The sequence below is a fragment of the Pogona vitticeps genome, chromosome 6, assembly GCF_051106095.1.
Source record: "Pogona vitticeps strain Pit_001003342236 chromosome 6, PviZW2.1, whole genome shotgun sequence".
Taxonomy (NCBI): Eukaryota; Metazoa; Chordata; class Lepidosauria; order Squamata; family Agamidae; genus Pogona; species Pogona vitticeps.
The window spans coordinates 14,276,328-14,296,843 of record NC_135788.1 but is presented as its reverse complement, the minus strand read 5'-3'; the positions used below and the strand labels follow the sequence as shown (position 1 = coordinate 14,296,843).

The 20,516-nt window shown below is 41.6% G+C and overlaps 1 protein-coding gene and 1 long non-coding RNA gene across 12 annotated transcripts in view; both read right to left on the bottom strand.

The window, feature by feature from the left end:
- PARD3 (par-3 family cell polarity regulator) overlaps positions 1 to 20,516 on the bottom strand; it is a 578,687-nt gene that overhangs the window by 460,046 nt on the left and 98,125 nt on the right. The gene's annotated exons all lie outside the window — the stretch shown is intronic.
- LOC144583796 (uncharacterized) lies at positions 7,899 to 8,142 on the bottom strand. The gene is made up of 2 exons (XR_013537747.1): positions 8,029 to 8,142; positions 7,899 to 7,952 (listed from the first exon to the last, which is right to left on the bottom strand). It is a non-coding gene; the product is annotated as an uncharacterized LOC144583796 (long non-coding RNA).

The following is a 20,516-nucleotide window of genomic DNA, read 5'->3' as shown; positions in this document are numbered from 1 at the left end:
CCCTCTTCCCCACAACAGCCCCTGCAGGCCCCAGAAAATGCTAGTGGGAGATCCGAAAACTGATGCAGTGTAAGATAAGATCCCTAAAAATCAGACAGGGCAAACTTCCATGAGTGCCTTCCAAAAGACAGGGCCTGGTGGCTCTGTTCTTAAGCTAAGATTTTACAATAAGGGCCATTGTTTACAAACACAAAATAATAAGCTGCAGGTCATTATAGGTAGGTAGGTAGGTAGGTAGGTAGGTAGGTAGGTAGGTAGGTAGGTAGGTAGGTAGGTAGGTAGGTAGGTAGGTAGGTAGGTAGGTAGGAAGGAAGGAAGGAAGGAAGGAAGGAAGGAAGGAAGGAAGGAAGGAAGGAAGGAAGGAAGGAAGGAAGGAAGGAAGGAAGGAAGGAAGGAAGAGAAATAGTTATGTGAAACTGCAATTACATCCTGGTAATTTAAGTGCATCTCTATATCATCAAAATCATTGCTGAACTTTTACCTACAAATTCATCAAAAAGATTTCCCCACTGCATTTTAAAATTAAACTATTTCGTTTTCATCTCTACACCCTAAGGCTTTAACTGCACATTAGAATATAGTTTAATATGTTGAAATGATACCCAGGCTGAGGAGCGTTATTTCTGATGGAAAATGGTCATTAATATCCCTTCTTACACCTCAGAGAGTATGATAGCAATTTTGTAGTAAAACACAGCATTATTATTATCATCTGCCTAATGACATGAACATGTTTTAATCCTGAGGCTTGAAGGGCATGATGGAGTTTCATCGAAAACTCGAATGTTCTGGATATTATTTAGTTAGGATCACTTCCCATGCTTATCATACCTCACTGGATAGGCTGTGGCTCCAAATATAATTATTTTTATTCTCCAAATATAGTTTATTTTTATGACTAAATTACCCCCTCCTTTTTTCAGATTTACTGGAGAATAAAAAAAAAAGTGGGAGGTTGTGGATAAAGCTGTTACTACAGGGCAGAATTAATTGTGTATGTGATGATTTACTTAAATGTAGTTTGAAATATATGCTTGTGATGATAATGCCATATCCTGGTTTAAATTAAAATGGGAGCAAAACAGACTCAACAGACACCTAACAGAACAGAACAGATCTTCAAAGGGAACTTCTATTTTGCTTAGACAAGGGGGGTGGCTTTTTAGAAGAAATTCCACTCTAGAGCAATCCATTTCTTTTTCACACCAAATCCTGAACGAATGTGCCAAAATCAACATCTTCTGCCACTGTCATCTCAAGTGTATGAGAAGACATCCCAGTGGTACTTTTCAAACATCCTCCAAGGCCAAGATCATCCATACCAGGGTATTCCTATCTGCTATATATGGACATGAAAGCTAAATAATGAAGAACGTTAATGGAGGGGTGGTCCTGAAATGTAGTGGTAGATCAGTTTTACCAGCTTTACCATGGACATCCAGAACAAATAAATGCAGAAGAGATCGTATCAACTTGAACTTTCTCTAGAAGTTAAAATGGCTATACCGAGGCCTCTCTCGGCATATCAGGAGAAGACAAGACTCAATGGAAAAGACAATAATTCTAGCAAAAGTTGAATGCAGCAGGAATTGAGAAAGACCTAACATGAGAGAGATCAACTCAATGATGGAACCTACAGCCTTTACAGTGGAGTCTCTACTTAAGAACGTCCCTACTTAAGAACAATCCAACTTAAGAACAGCTCCATTTGCTAAATTTTGCTTCCACTTGAGAACAGAAATCCAAGATAAGAACAGGAAAAAAACCTTTCCTGCTCTTTTTTTAACCTTAGGTCATCTTAGGTTAAAAAAAAATTCTCCCCCTAGTGGTAGAGTACGTATTAACCAGCTTTGCATTAGTTCCTATGGGAACTAATGCTTCAATGTACGAACACACCTCTACATATCAAAAAAACAGCCAGAACGGATTAATTGGTTTTCAGTCCATTCCTATGGGAAATTTTCCTTCAACTTAAGAACGTTTCAATTTAAGAACACCATTCCAAAACGGATTAAGTTCTTAAGTAGAGGTTTCACTGTCGTTTCTATGGACGGAAAAGAGCAGATACGGATTAAATGGTTTTCAATGCATTCCTATGGGAAATGCAGATTCAACATAAGAACTTTTCAACTTGAGAACCACCTTCCAATACGGATTAAGTTCTTAAGTAGAGACCCCACTGTAGTTTGAAAGACTTGAGCAAGGCTGTTAACAATAGGATATTCTGGAGGTCACTAATTTATAGAGTCGCCGTAAGTCAGAAATAACTTAATGACACAACAACTTAAGCAGGGCATACTGTCTGTGGCTGTTGATCTCTGTATAGTCCATGAAGCTGGTAGCTGATTCGGTCCACTGTTTGAAGAAGAAAAAAAATAGAAATTCTGAGAACAAAGGGAAAATAAAATTTTATTAATTGGATTATTTCCGCCCTCCCAATTTATCTGATTTACTAAAGGAGCTCATGTGAAAGGCTGGACTGGATGAATCCCAAGCCAGAATTAAGATTGCCGGAAGAAATATCAACAACCTCAGATATGCAAATGATACCACTCTGATGGCAGAAAGTGAGGAGCAATTAAAGAACCTCTTAATGAGGGTGAATGAGGAAAGCGTGAAAAATGGTCTGAAGCTCAACATCAAAAAAATCTAAGATCATGGCCACTGGTGCCATCACCTCCTGGCAAATAGAAGGGAAAGATATAGAGGCAGTGACAGATTTTATTTTCTTGGGTTCCATGATCACTGCAGAAGGTGACAGCAGCCATGGGAGGAAAGTGGTGACAAACCTGGACAGCATCTTAAAAAGCAGGGACATCACCTTGCCAACAAAGGTCCGCATAGTCAAAGCTATGGTTTTTACAGTAGCAATGTATGGAAGTGAGAGATGGACCATAAAGAAGGCTGACCAACAAAGAATTGATGCTTTTGAATTGTGGTGCTGGAGGAGACTCATGAGAGTCCCCTGGACTGCAAAGAGAACAAACCTATCCATTCTGAAGGAAACCAACCCTGAGCGCTCACTGGAAGGACAGATCCTGAAGCTGAGGCTCCAATACTTTGGCCATCTCAAGAGAAGAGAAGACTCCCTGGAAAAGACCCTGATGTTGGGAAAGTGTGAAGGCAAGAGGAGAAGGGGACAACAGAGGATGAGATGGCTGGACAGTGTCATTGAAGCTACCACCATGAATTTGACCAAACTCCGGGAGGCAGTGGAAGACAGGAGGGCTTGGCGTGCTCTGGTCCATGGGCTCACGAAGAGTTAGACACGAGTTAATGACTAAATAACAACAACACTTAAGGAGCATACATAGGAAACTGTATTACACTGAAGTTGGACTATTAATTCATCTAGTCTACCATGTTTCCCTGAAAATAAGACAGGGTCTTATATTAATATTTGCTCCAAAAAAACACACTAGGGCTTATTTTCAGGGGATGTTTTATATTTTTCATGTAAAACAATCTACATTTATTCAAATACCTGTACAGACATATCATCTTCTGGTTGCTGTGCGATGGTGGAGGGTGGGGTTTCACTTAACTGGGGCTTATTTTTGAGATAGTACTTATATTACGAGTATCCTGAAAAATCATACTAGGGCTTATTTTCAGGGAAATAGTACCGGGTAGTAGTGTCAACTCTAAGTGGCAGCTATTCTCCAGGTTTAAGACAATATTATTTCTTAGCCCTACCTAGAGGTCTCCAGTATTTCTTGGTGGTTTCCAACTAAAGTACTAACCAAATCTAATTCTGTTTTGCATCCTAAATCAGACAAGTGTTTAGGGCATCATGGTGGTAAAAACAAAAACTGCCATAGGCAGGGAGCATGCTTTTTCCCTAATCATACATGGAATGGGAGAATCAATACTAGAAGTCTCTACTATTTCCAAGAGGTCTCCCATCAAAGTACTAACTAGGTTGGACTAGCTTCCAAAATCAGATGACATCAGTGTTCTCAGGGTGGTATCATAGCTTGTGGTCTATGACTCATGTTTGCTTCCTTTGGTTTCCCATCATAACAAAGAAACCACAAGTGTTAAACACACATAGCAATGTGTACAATTGAGAAATGCACACAAGCTTGCTTCAGCAAGGCTGGAAACCCCATTTCGAAATAAATATGAATTTCAGTGCAGGAAAAGAAATATGTCTCAGACCCAACAGAGAATTTGGATAAGACAAAAAGGTAGACGGAATTCTGGGAAATGTAACAAAAATATAACCAACAGATTTTCTCTTTGCAGCTTATAATGAACCAAGGAGGCTCTTTGAAACCCAGTCATAATTCCTCTGAAATTGCTTCTGGTCTAATAAACTAATAAACCTGGGGTTCAGATGTTCTTGGATCCCAACTACCAGAACCCGTAGCCAATACAGCTGATAGTCACGGCTTCAGGCAGCTGTAACCCAAGAACATTTAGAACTCCAAACTGGGGGCCACTGGTACAGAACCACATGCAGAACATTGAGCAATGTAGGAAGATGGTACACACCAATTCAGATATGCCAACATCAAGTCCTGAGAAACAGCCTTGTTCAAGATTTGTCCTCCTCATTTTTCAGGGCAAAAGCCCACACGTAAGCTTCTAATAAAAAGACATCATCAGGAGCATTTAGTGAAACATGTGCACTGTTTAAACCGCCATTCTATTAGGATGCCTTCATGGAGCTGAGCTAAGGGAAATTCACCAGGCATAGAATTTAAGCCTTGATATTGAAAATTAACAGCTTTGGCAGGTTCTCTGTTCATTATACTGTAGCTTTGTGTGTTTGTTTTCTTCTCTGCTGCTAACTGCAACATAAGCACTTCTCGTATATTGTTCAGACAGCTCTATAACTACCATTTGTTTCCAAAGAAATCAGTGGAAATGTTATATTAAGCCATCTTTCTCCACTGAACTAAATGCTAAATTGGCATTCCAAACATAAGGCCAGAAAATGTTTTAGATTCTAATGTAACAGCCTGTTTATATAGAGAGTTGGATGTATATCATTTTGAGAGTAGAACGGCACTTCCTCTTTTGAAACAACAGTTGAAGAAGTAGGTACTAAAACAAGATAACCACTAACTTTCCTCTTTTTTTCCCTCCTGAAAAAGATCTCCATGTTAGGTTCCACATGCCAGCAACAAGTATGGATGTTGTAAGGACAAAAGTGTGGATTGAGCAAAATACACATTTTCAAAATCCAGCCTTGACAATTCCCTGGCTTATTCCTCGTTTATTATTTTAAGGTTACGTGTGGACGAGGGTCAACAGCCCAAACCATCAGTTTACACTCACTCGGAGTACAAAGGCAGATTTATAACAGAATCCACTGCATTTTTACTCAGAAGTAAGTCCGACCTTGTTCAATTGAGGATAGAACTTGTGGGGGACCAAAGCGATACACAATACAAAACCAATGTCAGGTGATACCTTTATGGGACCACTAACATTTTCATATTTTTTTTTACAAAAAAAACTAGCTTTCACCCTGTACTAGTCTTCATCAGGCTGTGCAACAATATATTGTAGATAGTGGGGGGGGGGAATACAAACTCCCAAAAGTCACATCAGATGCCTGCGCCAGGTCTGTTTCTTGAAGAGGAGTTCAAAAATATAGGCTGCAAACACAAGTCAGGAATGTAGCTTCAAATTCCACCCCTGGCAAACTTTGGTTGGATTTTCTGGGCAGACACACAACTACAGAACAGTTAGATCTACTGTGTGGACAGAACAGTAGATCTAACAATATTTTTTAAATGAATACACTTTGTGCTATATGTTTGTCAAGCCCCAAGTGCTAAACCTGTAGGTCAGGCACTGGCTGACCAAACACATGAATAGTCCCTAATCCTCCCTGCCTATGAAGTCTTGCAGTATGAGGACAAGGTCAGCCCTATCATTTGGGACAGTGAGGCTGTTGCCTTAGTTGGGAGTTGCTCCAAAGTGGCAGCACAGTACAGCCCTATAGAAGATTCTGCATCTGCTAAGCTGCCCTGCCAACTTCAGGTTTAATGGAGGATTCTATCCTACGGGCAGTGTTTGAGAAAGATTCAACAAACAGTTCAGCTAGATTCTGGGCATGGAGCAGGTGAATCAACATCATCTTCTTTGCCCCAGAAAGCAACATCTGTTGTTCCAAACCTTTATGGGAAAGTTAGTCTTCTAAGATGCCTTCTGACTTCCCTCATCTGGACAAGTGGTTGCTAGAGAGGACCCCTCAATTCCCTTTTTGCGTATCCAGAACACAGGCCTGTAAGCCAGTCTCATATACAGTGAGTGGTGCCTCACTTAGCGGCGATAATCCGTTCCAGGAAAATCGCTGTTAAGCGAAAACATTGTAAAGTGAAAACAAAAAGCCCATTGAAACGCATTGAAAACTGTTCAATGAGTTCCAATGGGCTAAAAATTCACAGTCCAGCAAAGATCCTCCATACGGCAGCCATTTTCGCTACCTGTATAGCAAGGAATCCGTCCCTAAACACAGTGGGGAGCCATTTTAATTACCCAGTGGCCATTTTGAAACCTCCAATCAGCTGTTAAAAACATCGTTTTGCGAAGAATCAGTTCCCGAAGCAAGGAACCAATCATCGCAAAGCGAAAAAACCCTGTTTAGACCATCGTTTTGCGATTGCAAAAGCGATTGCAAAAACGTCATCGTGAAGCGAATTCGTCATAATGCAGGGTAATCGTAAAGCGGGGCACCACTGTAAACTGAACACCTCAGGCGATATACAGTACATCTGCCCTTGAGCCTAACTATCTTATCAATGGAAATACATACCAAGTTTTTCCAACTAGTCAGAAGATTCATATTAAAAGCTGGCACAATCTTGGCCTCAGCGTCTACTCACAAACATTGAAACATGAGGACTCATTCCATTGCGCAAAGTCATTTTCTATTTTCAGGTTACGTCGGTTGGGGGTGTTCGGCTCGCCAAGAAACGGCAATGAGTATTCAGATATTTCATGCTTCTCTTTACGCGCCTAGACTGGCCAATTTACGATTCCTACCTGTGCTCAGTGGCCCCAAAACCCTCTGAGTGGGACATCAAAAAGAAAAACAGATGAGAGGCCATCCATCTTTCTTAGTAAATAAAAGGCTCCATGCCATCCTCATGGGGCAATTTCTGCCAAGGTTTGATTCACAACCTGTAAAGCGATATATAGATCAGAAGAATCAGAGGCGTGGGTTGAGAGAGAAATCACACACGTAAACTGCATCCAGACTGTATAACAACCAAGGAAAGAAGGCGCATTTGGCACGCTCACGGTGTTCACAGCAGCCTGGAGGTGTGTGCCAGACGGTCATGTTACTAGAAAATAGCACTCCATGGCAAATGGCCAAAAAAGAAAAAGAAAGAACACTCGAGTTTCGTAGCTTGCCTGTGAAACAAAGGGGTGGGGCTGGAGGGAGGAAAAAGACAAGTGTTTTTGAACAAAGCCGGAGTCAAAAATGTGTCATATTCCCAGAACAAGAATAAGGCACAAGCCATCCTGGATACCAAGGCTTTAAGATTTGGAAGATCGTTTTGCTAATGCCATATGTGAAAAGTTGTTGAAGTGAAGCCTCTTCCATGGAAGCACAATGTTCAAAGGCTGAGACGATACTCAAAGGGAGTTACTTAGGTGCAGCCATTCTCAACCTTGTTTTTTTGTGGCCACAGCTCATTCAGGCAGCTCTTTGAAGGTCCCATAGCCCCCTATCAAACAAGGATACAACACAAACAGATGAACGGAAAATCTCCTTCTCACTTTTTTTCAGTCTGTGGCCCCCTCCTCAAATGTGCCCAGGGGCCCCCAGGCGGCCATATGCTCCCCCCCCCCCTTGAGAATGGCTGGTTTAGGATGTTCTCTGGCTCATATTCACACGTTTCTTTAAAAAAAGCAAAGCAATATAATTTATAGGAAATATTTAACAGAAAGCATTTCAGATGCAAGCTGACTTGTCCAAACAACACAATCTCTGATCTTGGTTTGTTCTTTAACTTTTCAACTGCTATCTCTCCAACCAAAATGGATGGAATACAGGATCACAACATGTGGTACCAACTGCTAGAAGCTGGTGGCTTGTTAAGAATTCAGTAATTCAAACGTCTATCCTTCCAAGCTTAATGGACCCTCCGTGTACTAAGGGAAGATATATGAAGAGAAGATTCTGTGGAAAAAATTGTCCCATAAATATCGGCTTAATAACACTGATGATATCCAACCACACCATCTAAAACAACCCAGTTCACCCTCCAGGATCAGCTCTGAACACATAAGCATTGGTGTTTAAAATATATTTTGGCTTCAGAAAAATAACAAGATTACTGAAATAAAAAGAAATCGGTGCTGAAAAGCCAATGCATTCATCTGTCAAATCTGTTTCTAATGGAATCGCTTAGCGTGCTTCTATTTTTGATAAGGAAAAGACAGACAAGCATGTGGTTTAAAAGATTGGACACTAGAGGTAGCTGTTGGCCCCAGATTTTTGCACCACTTCCTTAAAAAGAACAGCAGATATAAGTTTTTCAAGAAATCACGAAATACGAAAAAATGAACAAGATGAAAATTGGGGGGGGTGATGGGGTGGATATTCTATTGAAGAGAATGATAAGACTCTAAGAAGAAGAATCCAATGAAAATCAGTCATAAGGAAGGCACATTAAATTTGGAAACGTGTGTTCGTCTAAAAAGCCACAATATTTTTTTTAAAAAAGTGTTTAGAGCTTCAGATAGAAGTATAATTTGAAAAAAAAAAAAACTGGGCAGCATAATACATGTACTGCCAGCATGGGGATGGTACTTGTTTTAATCAGCATTATTTCAAAGGAAAATCCACATCTCTACTATTAGGGATGTTCATATGACTGAATTCCACGTGAACTGCTGCTAGCAAAGCTGTAATTAAAGCCAGAGACACCTTCTGAGTTCTCAGATATTTTAATTAAAGCCTGGACCTGCTATACTGTCTCCCAACACAGAAAGATAGGAGAGAGAGTCTGTGTACACACACAGCAGATCCAGCATCGCATAATTATTACCTGTCTGATGAAGACGTCACAAAGATTAATCAATGTTTTGCCTCCGTGCGGGTAATCATTTTAATCATAATTTAACACAACGGAAGCTATCCATCAAAATCAAAGGCGATTGGGATTTTCTCATGCATTTCAAAAAGGGGCACACCAGGTACTTCCAAATGATTCTTTTAACTGTAATAATTAACCGTCCGGTTAAAATGACCTGTGCGTGTCTGCGTTTCATTCTTGGGTAGTTTCTTCCATTAATTATGCATACATGTAGAAAATCTTGCATTAGAAACAACAACACGACCACAGGAGTGCTCTGTGGAAGGTCCAAGTGACTCCCTGTTGGTCTGACTGCTATCTATTCCGAAGGTTTGCTGATGTCTGCAGACTGGGAAACAGATGCCACATAAAAATTGCAAGAGTGCTGAGCTGGTGCGTGCATGAGCGCCTGACTGGAAGCATGCTGCAGCAAAACTACTTAAAAATTTTAATAACTATAAAAGAACTACAAATGGGTAAAGCATGGGATTGATGGAATTTTTTTTAAAAAAAATTATATTGGGGGGGAATACATCAAACCCCCTAATTCTCCTTTCTGGGAGTTCCACCTGACCAGACAGACATCTAAAGGTGACTCACCTGAGGAGAAAGACCAAAGCAGGAAGAAAGCTCCCAGCTAACCCTCCTTTCCCCAACTTCCAGAGCTGGACATTTTGACAGATGTGGGACTCGTTCCTTAGCATCCACGTCCAGCCAAACATCTACACTTGGGCTAACGAGTGATAATTTTAACTATCTGGTCAGGTCAATGTGCTGATGTCATTATCAAAGTATCTGCTCATGGGGCACTGCCCAATCAACTGAAATAAAATTATAAAAAGAAACTGATGTTTTCGTTGTTGTAGGTTTTTCGGGCTGTTCGGCCGTGTTCTGGAGGTTTTTTCTTCCTAACGTTTCACCAGTGTCTGTGGCCGGCATCTTCAGAGGACAGGAGCTAGAACTCTGTCTGTGTTCTGGTGTAGTGTGTGGGACAGATGTTTTGCTAGTTCTGCAGGGGGCACCATGTTAGTCTGTCACAGCTAAAGCGATAAAGAAAAACTAACAGCTTAAAAGAAATTATTAGTCTTGAAAGTGCCACAAAACCTTTATTATTTTATCCTTTTCTGCTCCAAGAATTAAATTCACACCTACTAAGACTGAGAACTGTTTTGCACCTATCCACCCCTACCTAAGTATCTGAGATTTGGAATTGTTAACTAATTGGAAACGATAAGTCAGAACAAGCATCAGAGATTACAAACCAATTATTCAGCTGCCTGTGTAAGTTTTTAACACACACAGGGAGGTCTTCAAGAAGTGTGTAATTGAAAATGTAATTATCTCTTGTCTGAATGATCGCTATAGGCAAAGTCCCACCAAGCTTCCTTGTACAACATTAACCGGAACATCTTTTTTCTTTAACTACCAGGACATGTACCCACAGTGGACAGGCCAAGCCACCAGAAGCTCTCTAGGATTAAATTAAAACTTCCAAATTATTATAAGCAGCTCAGGATTTTAAGAATCAAAAACACTAAAAGAAGACAGAATAAAGAGATATGTCTGACAGCAACGTGAAGAAAACAGTCAAGTGTAGATTTCTCCTTTTAGAACTGTGCAAATAAGATACGGGTTAATACAGCAAAACAGCTGAAAACTATAAACAGAAACATTTTGCTGAAATGGTGCTTCTGTCAAGAATTCACTTCTGTACCTTACATTTACTGGTATGAATTCATTCAACTACAGCTGATGCCACTCAACCCTTGTGCAACATTGCAATAATTACAGAATTATTGTGAGGGTTACTGAGATTAAATTATGATACGACTCGTATTAGTCTATTATTCTGAGCAGTAGCATCTGAAGAAGTGGGTTACTTTGGATGAAAGAATATCCCAGATGGAACTGGTCCATTTCTGGAGATGCAACCATACTCTTTGTCACTCTCTGTTACACTAATACAAACACTGGAACTTTGCTTCTAGTCCAGGTGGCTGCTCTTGCTCTCTGTATAACTTCAATATCAGTTACACATAGGGATGAAACTTTGCTCCAAATTCTGAGAAAGGAGGTCCCAGTAAAAAGTCTTGGGAAATGTAACTCTACAACTCTGTCTGTGTGTTTATATGGGAAGAAACTCAAACGTGATATTTGCATCAGCCAGACAGATATATAAAGCACATGACAGCAGCTTGTCAGATAAGGTCAAATATGTGATCAGATACAGATGATAGATAGGTGTTGGATGATAGTAGATATGGTAAAACGTGTGCTTGTTGAGTCTGATAGGACATGATAGTCTGATCAGCTGCTCAATGTGTTAGCTGTTAAGAGTAATTATATTGGGTGATATATTAACATAACTAACTCAAGTACAAGTTTATGCATTGTTGTTTATCATTATGTTATATCCGACTCTTCGTGATCCCATGGACCAGAGCACGCGAGGCCCTCCTGTCTTCCACTGCCTCCCGGAGTTTGGTCAGATTCATGTTGGTCACTTCGATGACAGGATCTGTCCTTCCAGTGAGCACTCAGGGTTGATTTCCTTCAGAACAGATAGGTTTGTTCTCATTGCAGTCCAGGGGACTCTCGAGAGCCTCCTCCAGCACCCCAATTCAAAAGCATCAATTCTTCAGTGGTCAGCTTTCTTTATGGTCCAGCTCTCATTTCCATACATCACTACAGGGAAAACCATAGCTTTGACTATGCGGACTTTTGTTGGCAAGGTGATGTCTCTGCTTTTTAAGATTTATGCATAACCAGTACTAAACATCAAAGCACTGTGCGTTTATGCTAGGCTACATGTGTTTTGAACAACAAGTTCTTTAATGGTTTCAACAAAGACCAAGTGATCATTTTATTTACTTTCAACTGCTGCCACCAACACTCACAAGGGGAGAATACCAATTTTTACAATGCATGGTATTGGTTTGTTTGTTTGTTTTTAAAACCGCTGCACACAAACTCTGGAAGTTACACGGACCGTCAAACCATCAACATTTTGGTCTATCTTAAAATGTAGCAAGACCCTTCCATCTATTCCTTCTGCAAAGGGCAAAGCCAGTGCATCCCATTTTATCCTTGCAACCATCTTGGGACCTAGGGTTAAGCTAAGTTCCCAAGCTATTGACAAAGTCCTTGTGGAACGGAGTCTAGGAGTTTCTCAGTGTTACTTGCAACTCGCTGCCAAAGTTAATTCTGGAATTTGTAGTTCGTTAATAAAAATCATCATATGTCGTCACGTCAATTCTGAGTTATGGTGCCCCTTTTCGGGGTTTTCCAGGTAGACAACACGCAAAAGTACAGTGGGGTCTTGACTTAAGAATGGCTCGAGTTAAGAACATTTTGACTTAAGAACCACTCTCATAGGAAAATATTGACTTGACTTACATACTTAGATTTGAGTTAAGAACTGAAAAAAACCCACGTGGGAGGCAGGGAAAGTGCAAAATTTGAACTTTCAGTTAACTGTTGGCCAGTGAAAAGGATGCCTGTCTGCTTCCTCACTCCTCCCAGCGTTTAGAGAGTGGACTGGGAGACAGTCTTTGGACTGCCTGGTACTGTACTGCCTGGACTGTCTTTTCCCTGCCTTCCCTGAACCTTTCTTGACCTAAGAAAAAAAGAAACAAAATATCCCCCTCTAGTGGTCGAAGGCAAAATAGCAGCCTCCCATTAGTTTCTATGGACGGAAAAGAGCAGATACGGATCAAATGGTTTTCAATGCATTCCTATGGGAAATGCAGATTTGACCTGAGAACTTTTTGACTTGAGAACCGCCTTCCAATACGGATTAAGTTCTCAAGTCAAGAACCCACTGTAGTTTACCATGACCTTCTTCTGGCGACATCCTGGGACTGTGCAGCTTGCCCAAGGCCACGCAGGCTGGTTGTACTTGTAGGAGTACCTAAATAAGTAGGTTTTTGGGCACTTAGAATTCTTCTCTGTAGTCAAAGTAATGCACTACAGCTCTCCCTCAGAAAATTCCAAGTTCCTCAACAAACTACAAATCCCAGATTTGCCTTGGGAAAGGGGCTATCAAATGGTCATGCAAATATACTCCGCCTGTCAATTCCAACATGCCAACCACTAGACCAAACTGGATATATTAAGTATGCAGAATACACAGGTCCACACTTTAAAACTCAGGACCGATTTGTCAGAAAGCATTAGAACTGGAGCAACGAAGGGTCAGTGTTCGCAGTATTTCATTGCCTGATTACCTCCCTACCTACCGCCTTTCTCTGCACAGTGAAGTCAGGTCAGGACACATGACTTAGAACAACACAATAAACACAACTAAAAGGACCATAAAATTAAATATGAAAAAACGATTAAACAAATAAAAATGTTGAAAACCACCACTTAAAAAATACCTTCCAGAATTCCCCAAAAGCACTCTGTCACTTGCCCAACCCTGATGTATTGCCCAAAGGAAGGGATTGAATTTCAGAACATTAATTTCATATGATAAAATGTCAGTGTTAAGGTGCTCCTTTTTCAAATCCCATTGCTGTATTATACAGAACAATTAATGCGGCTGTGTTAGCTAAAACTTTTAAAATAAGATGCCTATTTCAGACACGAAAGAGGCTTTGGTTCCCTTAAGCCATTACAAATGACATCACAGTTTTTACATTGCCAAACAACAATGGCCTAATTAATGTAACCTGTTTCAGAGCTCTTGATACTGCAGAGGCTTCACACTGCTCTATTGTGGCAGTGGATTTTTAACTCTTCCAAATCCACCTTGAACCCCCAGCCCAACACCATGGGACCTAGTGTTGAGCTTTAGATTTTAATTTTGTTTTTTTCCATTATCAACAAGCTTTTTAAGAGTAGGGTTCTTTGACTGGGGAGGGGGACTTAAAGCTGATTTTAAAGACCCCATTGTAACAGAGAGCACAGATCAGCCTTCCCTCACCAAGCATCCCCCAGTTATGATTACCATACCCATCAGCTAGCATTGTGTCTGCACTGAAGAGAGTTTAACTCATCCCTTCTAGAAGGGGTCAGGGAAGAAAGTGTGGAACAGTGACATAATACAGACTGCATAAGGGAGAATGCCTTCTAGACCCATGAAACATGGGAGGTGTAGCAGAGGTGATTTCTCTCAAGCAGGCACACTGGAAATGCAAAATGAATCTTCGTCCTTAGAGCCACACTGTCTGTGCTCCACCCAGCTGAAATGCTGTCCCTTCCACAGGAGAGGCTGACGTCCGCAAGCTTCAAAGATTAGGTCTGAAGAGCACATTCTGATTCCATCTTAAGCTTCAGATCCAAGGAAACTCATCTGCAGAAAGGAACTGAGTCCCTTGGCCCCTCTGTGAAGGCTTGCGTGCCAAGGTGATGCAATTCTCATGTCCACTTGTCCTTCACGTCACTGCTCTTTCAGAGAGAGAGAGAGAGGGTCAGTGCTCACAGAAGGCCTCACAAGGGCACCACATTTCCTTCCCTCTGCCAAATGGACGGTTCCAGTTGCACTCACAAACTCTTGCTTCCACCATTCGCAAAGAGAGTGAGCTGCCACCCGCGGACATTTTGGGTGGCACTGACCATCAGTCAGGAAGGCTTGGGCAGTGGAGGAGCCTACCCATAATTCCCTTTACATTATATTTCAATTTTTGTTCCTTAGGAGCAGACTTAGATTGAGAAGATAAGTTTCAAGGCTGCTTTCACTTAACCGTACAGAACAGAGACGGGGAAAACGCTGAACATACAAAACAAGGCACACTAAGAACTGACCCCAACCAATGCTGTTTATCAAGGCTTGTCAGACAGTACCGTGGTGCCTCGCTAGACGATGATAATCCGTTCCACTGAAATCGCTGTTTAACGAAATCATTGTCTAGCGAAAAGCATTTCCTCATTGGAATGCATTGAAACCTGTTTAATGTGTTCCAATGGGGAAGAATCAACATTGTCTAGCGAAGATCGGCCATAGGAAAGCCGCTTTGCACACCACCAATCAGCTGTTTAAATCGTTGCCTTGCGAAGCTTAGGTCCCAAAAACACCTGTTTTGCAAGTGCGGAGGGAGCTATCAAAATCGTCATCTAGCAAAAATCAGTTTGCAAAACAGGGACCAAACATTGTCCAGCGAAATTCCCCCATAGGAATCACAGTTTTGTGAATTGCTATCGTGATCGCAAAAACCCACTGACTAGCATCACTGTATTGTATTTGGCATCCATGGAGTTGGAAATGTGGCAGAAAGAGTTAGAGTTCTCTAGATTTAAAGCAATATTTGTTTCAAAAAAAAATCAATGCTCAGGGCATACCGGATACCGCTTACCTCCTTTCATCAAGAAACTGGCCACTTCATCTCATTTAATGCTTTTTTGTGACACATCAGGTGATTGCATCCAGCAGTTGCCCCTTTCTGGCTAGGTATTTATTTTGAATTCGAAAGGGACAAGTACTTATAAAGGGACAAGTACTGTACTTATAAAGTACTGTGTAGATCTGTTTCATTTTTGCACAAGCTACTTTCCCATGACAGAACTTAACAGATGGTTAGTATAGATCGCTCCTACATGTTGCTAAGACTCATACTCAAAGGTTGGGAAGAGAACAGTCACTATCTTTCATTCAGTGGGCAAAAGACCCTGCTGTTTTACACATGGACAAAACAAGGCCCCCAAACTATTAATTGTAGAGGTAGCCAGGTGCAAAAATAGATCATCATCATTATCTTAGAACTGCAGAGATAGAAGCGACCCAATGGATCAGTGAGCCCAGCTCTTGTCAAGGAGACACAGTGAAGAACTGTGGAGAACTGGCTGGTTCCACAGCCAGATACTTAAACCACTGATCTACCCAGCAACAGTTTTTGTCTTGGAAAAATTGTGCTTTTTCCATCTGGGGTGGCCAGAAAAAGGGCTGCATGGGACCAACAGGTTACATGTTATCCATCCTGTTCAAGATCATGGCATCTTCAGGCAGTGAACCTCAACTTAAGAAAGGAGGGGGAGAGACCACCATGATCTTGTAGTAGTCCATGGGTAGAATGATTGGAACGGTCTCTCTAATATACCTATCCTGCCACGTAATTTTCCGCTAGTGCAAAACTCGGGAGAAGCGCATAGCTCTGCGGATGACTGAGGTTAATGTCTCAGGAATTAAATTTAGATCTGTCTGCCTTAAAATGACCTTCCCTACTTTCTACTTCCTAATGGTGAAATACCCAGTGCTGAATTTCATGCAGGAATTAACTGGGGAATAAAATAGCCTGCCATGACATGTCATTTGCATAAACAAGTTTCCTGTAAGAGGAGGTCAGTCCAGGTGGTAAAACATTGCTGAGCCACAAGTGAGAAACCCCGAGACAAATTTGCAAATAACTGCTAAGGCATCAGACAGTGAAGCACAGCAGATTTTTGGCACGGCTGGCAGGCTGCCATTTCTCTCATTCTCTCTTAAATAATAAATGAACCACCATTAGGATTTACGGTAACCTCAGTTCTGCCAGATGCTGCCACCGTTCGGCTGTGGGGAGACGAGGGAGCATCTGTTAGAAAGGATGTCACGCTTGCTGACATCGGCTCTTCTAAATGCCATTAAGACTGCCAGTGGAAATTACGGTTGGCAAATCAAAGGAAAATAAAGGCTTCAACTGCAACATGTATGAAAATCGTGCAATTCTCGGTAGATTTGCCCCAAGCCTCATTAACGCTCGGACCAATTCACAGACAAAATGGAGAGGCTAAGTGCCAAAACAGCGAAAACATGACTTAGGCTTTTGAACTGAGAATTACAAGTTCACTGCTGGACGGCAACTGGGAGCTGAATCCAAATGCTAGGCCCTCAACTAGAGTAGATCCACGGACGGACGGACGGGCGGGCGGGCGGGCGGGCGGGCGGAGGGACGGAGGGAAGGAAGGAAGGAAGGAAGGTTGAGTGAACCTCAAGATGGCTACCTGAGAATGGGACTGAACGTGTGAGAAGAGTTTCGGTTGCAGTACTGCATTTTAACTACTGAGTCACAAGGCTCCTGAAACTCCCATGAGGCATAACAATCAGAGCTAATCTTGAGTTTTCAACATGGGAAAATGAGGATTCAATTTCAGATTCATTCAGGTAAGAACATACCAACATTTACAAATGTCTTTGTATTTCAGTTTAATGAAATCCATCATGTCACTCTACATCTTTGAGACAGAGATAGCTTGTGTACTTTGAAAAAAAACGGTGGTTGGTATCAAGCTGATGTAAGTATGCAGCTTAGACACAGATACCTATGTCAACTATCTCTCCATTACTTGGTGGGTAACTCTCTCGGGCTGAGATCTGCTTAAGAGTATTCTTCTTTTCTTTTCTTTTTGCACCGGCATCTCAAAGATTCTACCCATTCTCAGAGTTTAATCAGTAAAGAACTCCAATTCTGAAGAGTGTCTCCCTCTGCTTTAGACTTCTAAATGTCTCTGGAACCCCAACGGATGGCAAGTCTCAAAACACTCTCAAAAGAATGTCTTCAATGGGATTTTCAATTCCATGGCAACTATAAAAGCTATGGTCTTTTGAAAATTCATTCTCCCTCCTCTTCCCCATTATGCACCCAACAAACTATAAAGAAAACCTCTCTTTCTGTGTTGTGCTCTGTTCATTTTGGATGGCAGCTAGGAACAACAGGTTGGATCAAAGGCTACTGGCAACCTAAAACCAAGCCTTAGAAGGCAACCCAGCTCTCTTGCAAAGCTCCTGGAAAGATACATTTTAAAGGAGCAATTTATTCTAACCGTCTTTGGCTCCCATGGACAAGGAAGAATGTTGTACAAACACAAATAAAGGCACAACACATGCTTGCTGCATTTATGGATGCATGGTCATGAGATTCAGAGGAGCCCAGTCTGCCTTTCCTCCTTCTGTCAACCATTCGAGTTCCAACAGGGTGCATTTTGAGTCAGTCTAAGCACTGTGCACAACACATCAGAGACACACACTCAGCCCCCTACTCACCCCTGCTGACATGAACAGATGTCAATCAAGTGATAAGTGGCTGAGAAAGTTGCACATTTTGCAAGAAGGAAAAATCTCTCTTTAAAAAATGTCTTTAAGATGTTCTTATGACACTTCTCCAGAATAGCTCGGGGGGGGGGGGTTTGTTTGTTTGTTTTAAATCAACGAGAAATAAAAGAAATATGACATGCTGAAAAAACTGATCCACACATTAAAAAAATGAGGAAGACCAGATCCATAAAATGAAACACAGAACTTTTTTCCCCCAAAGCCTTAAAAACTCAGGTAGAAGGATCCAGAGTCTGCCAGATAGATCTGCATACTTCCTTGGTTAAGGAAAAACCACTAGTCTCCTGCCCTCAGGCTCCCTTGAACTTGCTTTTTAAAAGATGAATCCTAGCATCTGTTAGGCGGTTGAAGCTACGGTTTTTCCAGTAGCGATGTATGGAAATGAGAGCTGGACCATAAAGAAGGCTGACCGCCGAAGAATTGATGCTTTTGAACTGTGGTGCTGGAGGATACTCTTGAGAGTCCCCTGGACTGCAAGGAGAACAAACCTATCCATTCTGAAGGAAATCAACCCTGAGGGCTCACTGGAAGGACAGATCCTGAAGCTGGAAAAGACCCTGATGTTGGGAAAGTTGGGCAAGAGGAGAAGGGGACGACAGAGGACGAGATGGTTGGACAGTGTAATCGAAGCTACCAACATGAATCTGACCCAACTCCGGGAGGCAGTGGGAGACAGGAGGGCCTGGCGTGCTTCTGGTCCATGCGTCACAAAGAGTGGGACACAATTTAATGACTAAACAACAACAAGCATCTGTTACTACAATTACAATTCTCACAACTGCAAGACATATCAGTAGCCTCCTCCCTTTGCCAAGGGCGATGGGGGAAATGGTCCTTTGGGGTAGCTGTGCAAAGCCTAATTAGGGAGAGAAAGCCCTCTTCAAATTCAAATGTGCACATCCCCATGAGAACCTGTTGCATCTAAGGCAGTATTTCTTAGTGACCACTAGAGGTCATGTATATTCTGTGGCATTCATCCTAACAATGTAGTGTACAGCTGGGACGAATACGTTTTCCTCTCATGATCAAACCAGCCCCCCAGTTCTGAAGCGATACTTGTCTGCGGTGTCTATATCCTGTGTACCTTCAAACAGTGTATGTCAGGCTACCAAGCCTCTCTGCCTCTTGACAGTGACTATCCATCTTACATTAAGGTGAGGAAGGAGTAACCCTTTAGTTCTGGCTAGAGGCCAACTTCCCATCAACGCTGATCATCACACCCACAAGGGAGGGATGACAACACCTGCACGTTTGCCAAAACTCCATCTACAACACATCGAGAGCCATTAATCCCTGTTTTAAAACAAATAAAAAAGTTTTGGATCACAGAAAACCTGCAAGTTGCAGGGAAGGGAGGGTGCTAAGAAGGCTGGCAACAGTGGATCCTCCCACAAAGAAACTTGTCTCCTGTATCTTGACAAAATTCGATTCAGTTTGTTAGAATCAGCTAGTACAGCTGAGATTGAAATGCTTAGACTTAAAGATCTAAACATGCAGTGTTACCATTTTTACAATATTACAGAAATCTCAAAAGCAAAGCTCAACAGAACTTAAGATATTTGTTTTACCTTCTGCTACTTACAAACATTTTGCAAAAAGAAATTAAAACTACGGTCCCTGTGAGTAAAACAAAGGAAAATCCTTCACCAAACACAAAGCACAGTTTCAGCTTCTTGTCACAATACAACTGAGGTGTTTTTCGTTATCCTCCCCATAAAACATGCACCACCAACACAAGCCATGTCAAAAGCGGTATTTCCTATTCTCTATGAGTTGCTGGAAGTGCTTTAGCATGGGGGTCCTTGCTGGTCCACTGGGAATAGAGGGCAACAGGGATCCACTAACATTTGTATTCATGGATTTGCCAATGACAGGATTATTTTATTATAGCACAGGTTACTCAAAACACACAAGAAGAAATGCTCTTTTAAAAAAAATGTGATCTCTCATCTCCAACTCTTACATGGTATTCAGAAACCCATATAAATTATAATTGCTTTCTAAGTGGCAGAGGGAGAGATAACAAGATTACCCTTCGGGGCGGCGGGGAAGCAAAATCATTGTCATCAACTTGCAGCTGGTAAATCAGAATCTGTATTACCCATGTGTGATTAGGAACTATGCCAAATGAACTTGTACCAACCTGTTTCTCTTTCATATCTTTTTTGCAGGTTTCCAAGGCAGCAGACTTGAGGCGGAGGGATTTAGCCTGCCTCTTAACTTTCACTGAATCCCTCCGGCGATCATAGGAAAATGATTTTGACTTCTTTTTAATTCCCATCATCGGTTGGTCCGCCATAACAACCTGTCAAAGATAGCACCGAATCCAGGTGGTTGATCACCCAAGCTGGACCCCACGGATACCAGCGTCCAGAAACCTCTGCTTTCTGGGTGGCTGAGCTTCCTTCCTTCAGGCATATGTGAAAACAGGAAGCATAGCAAAT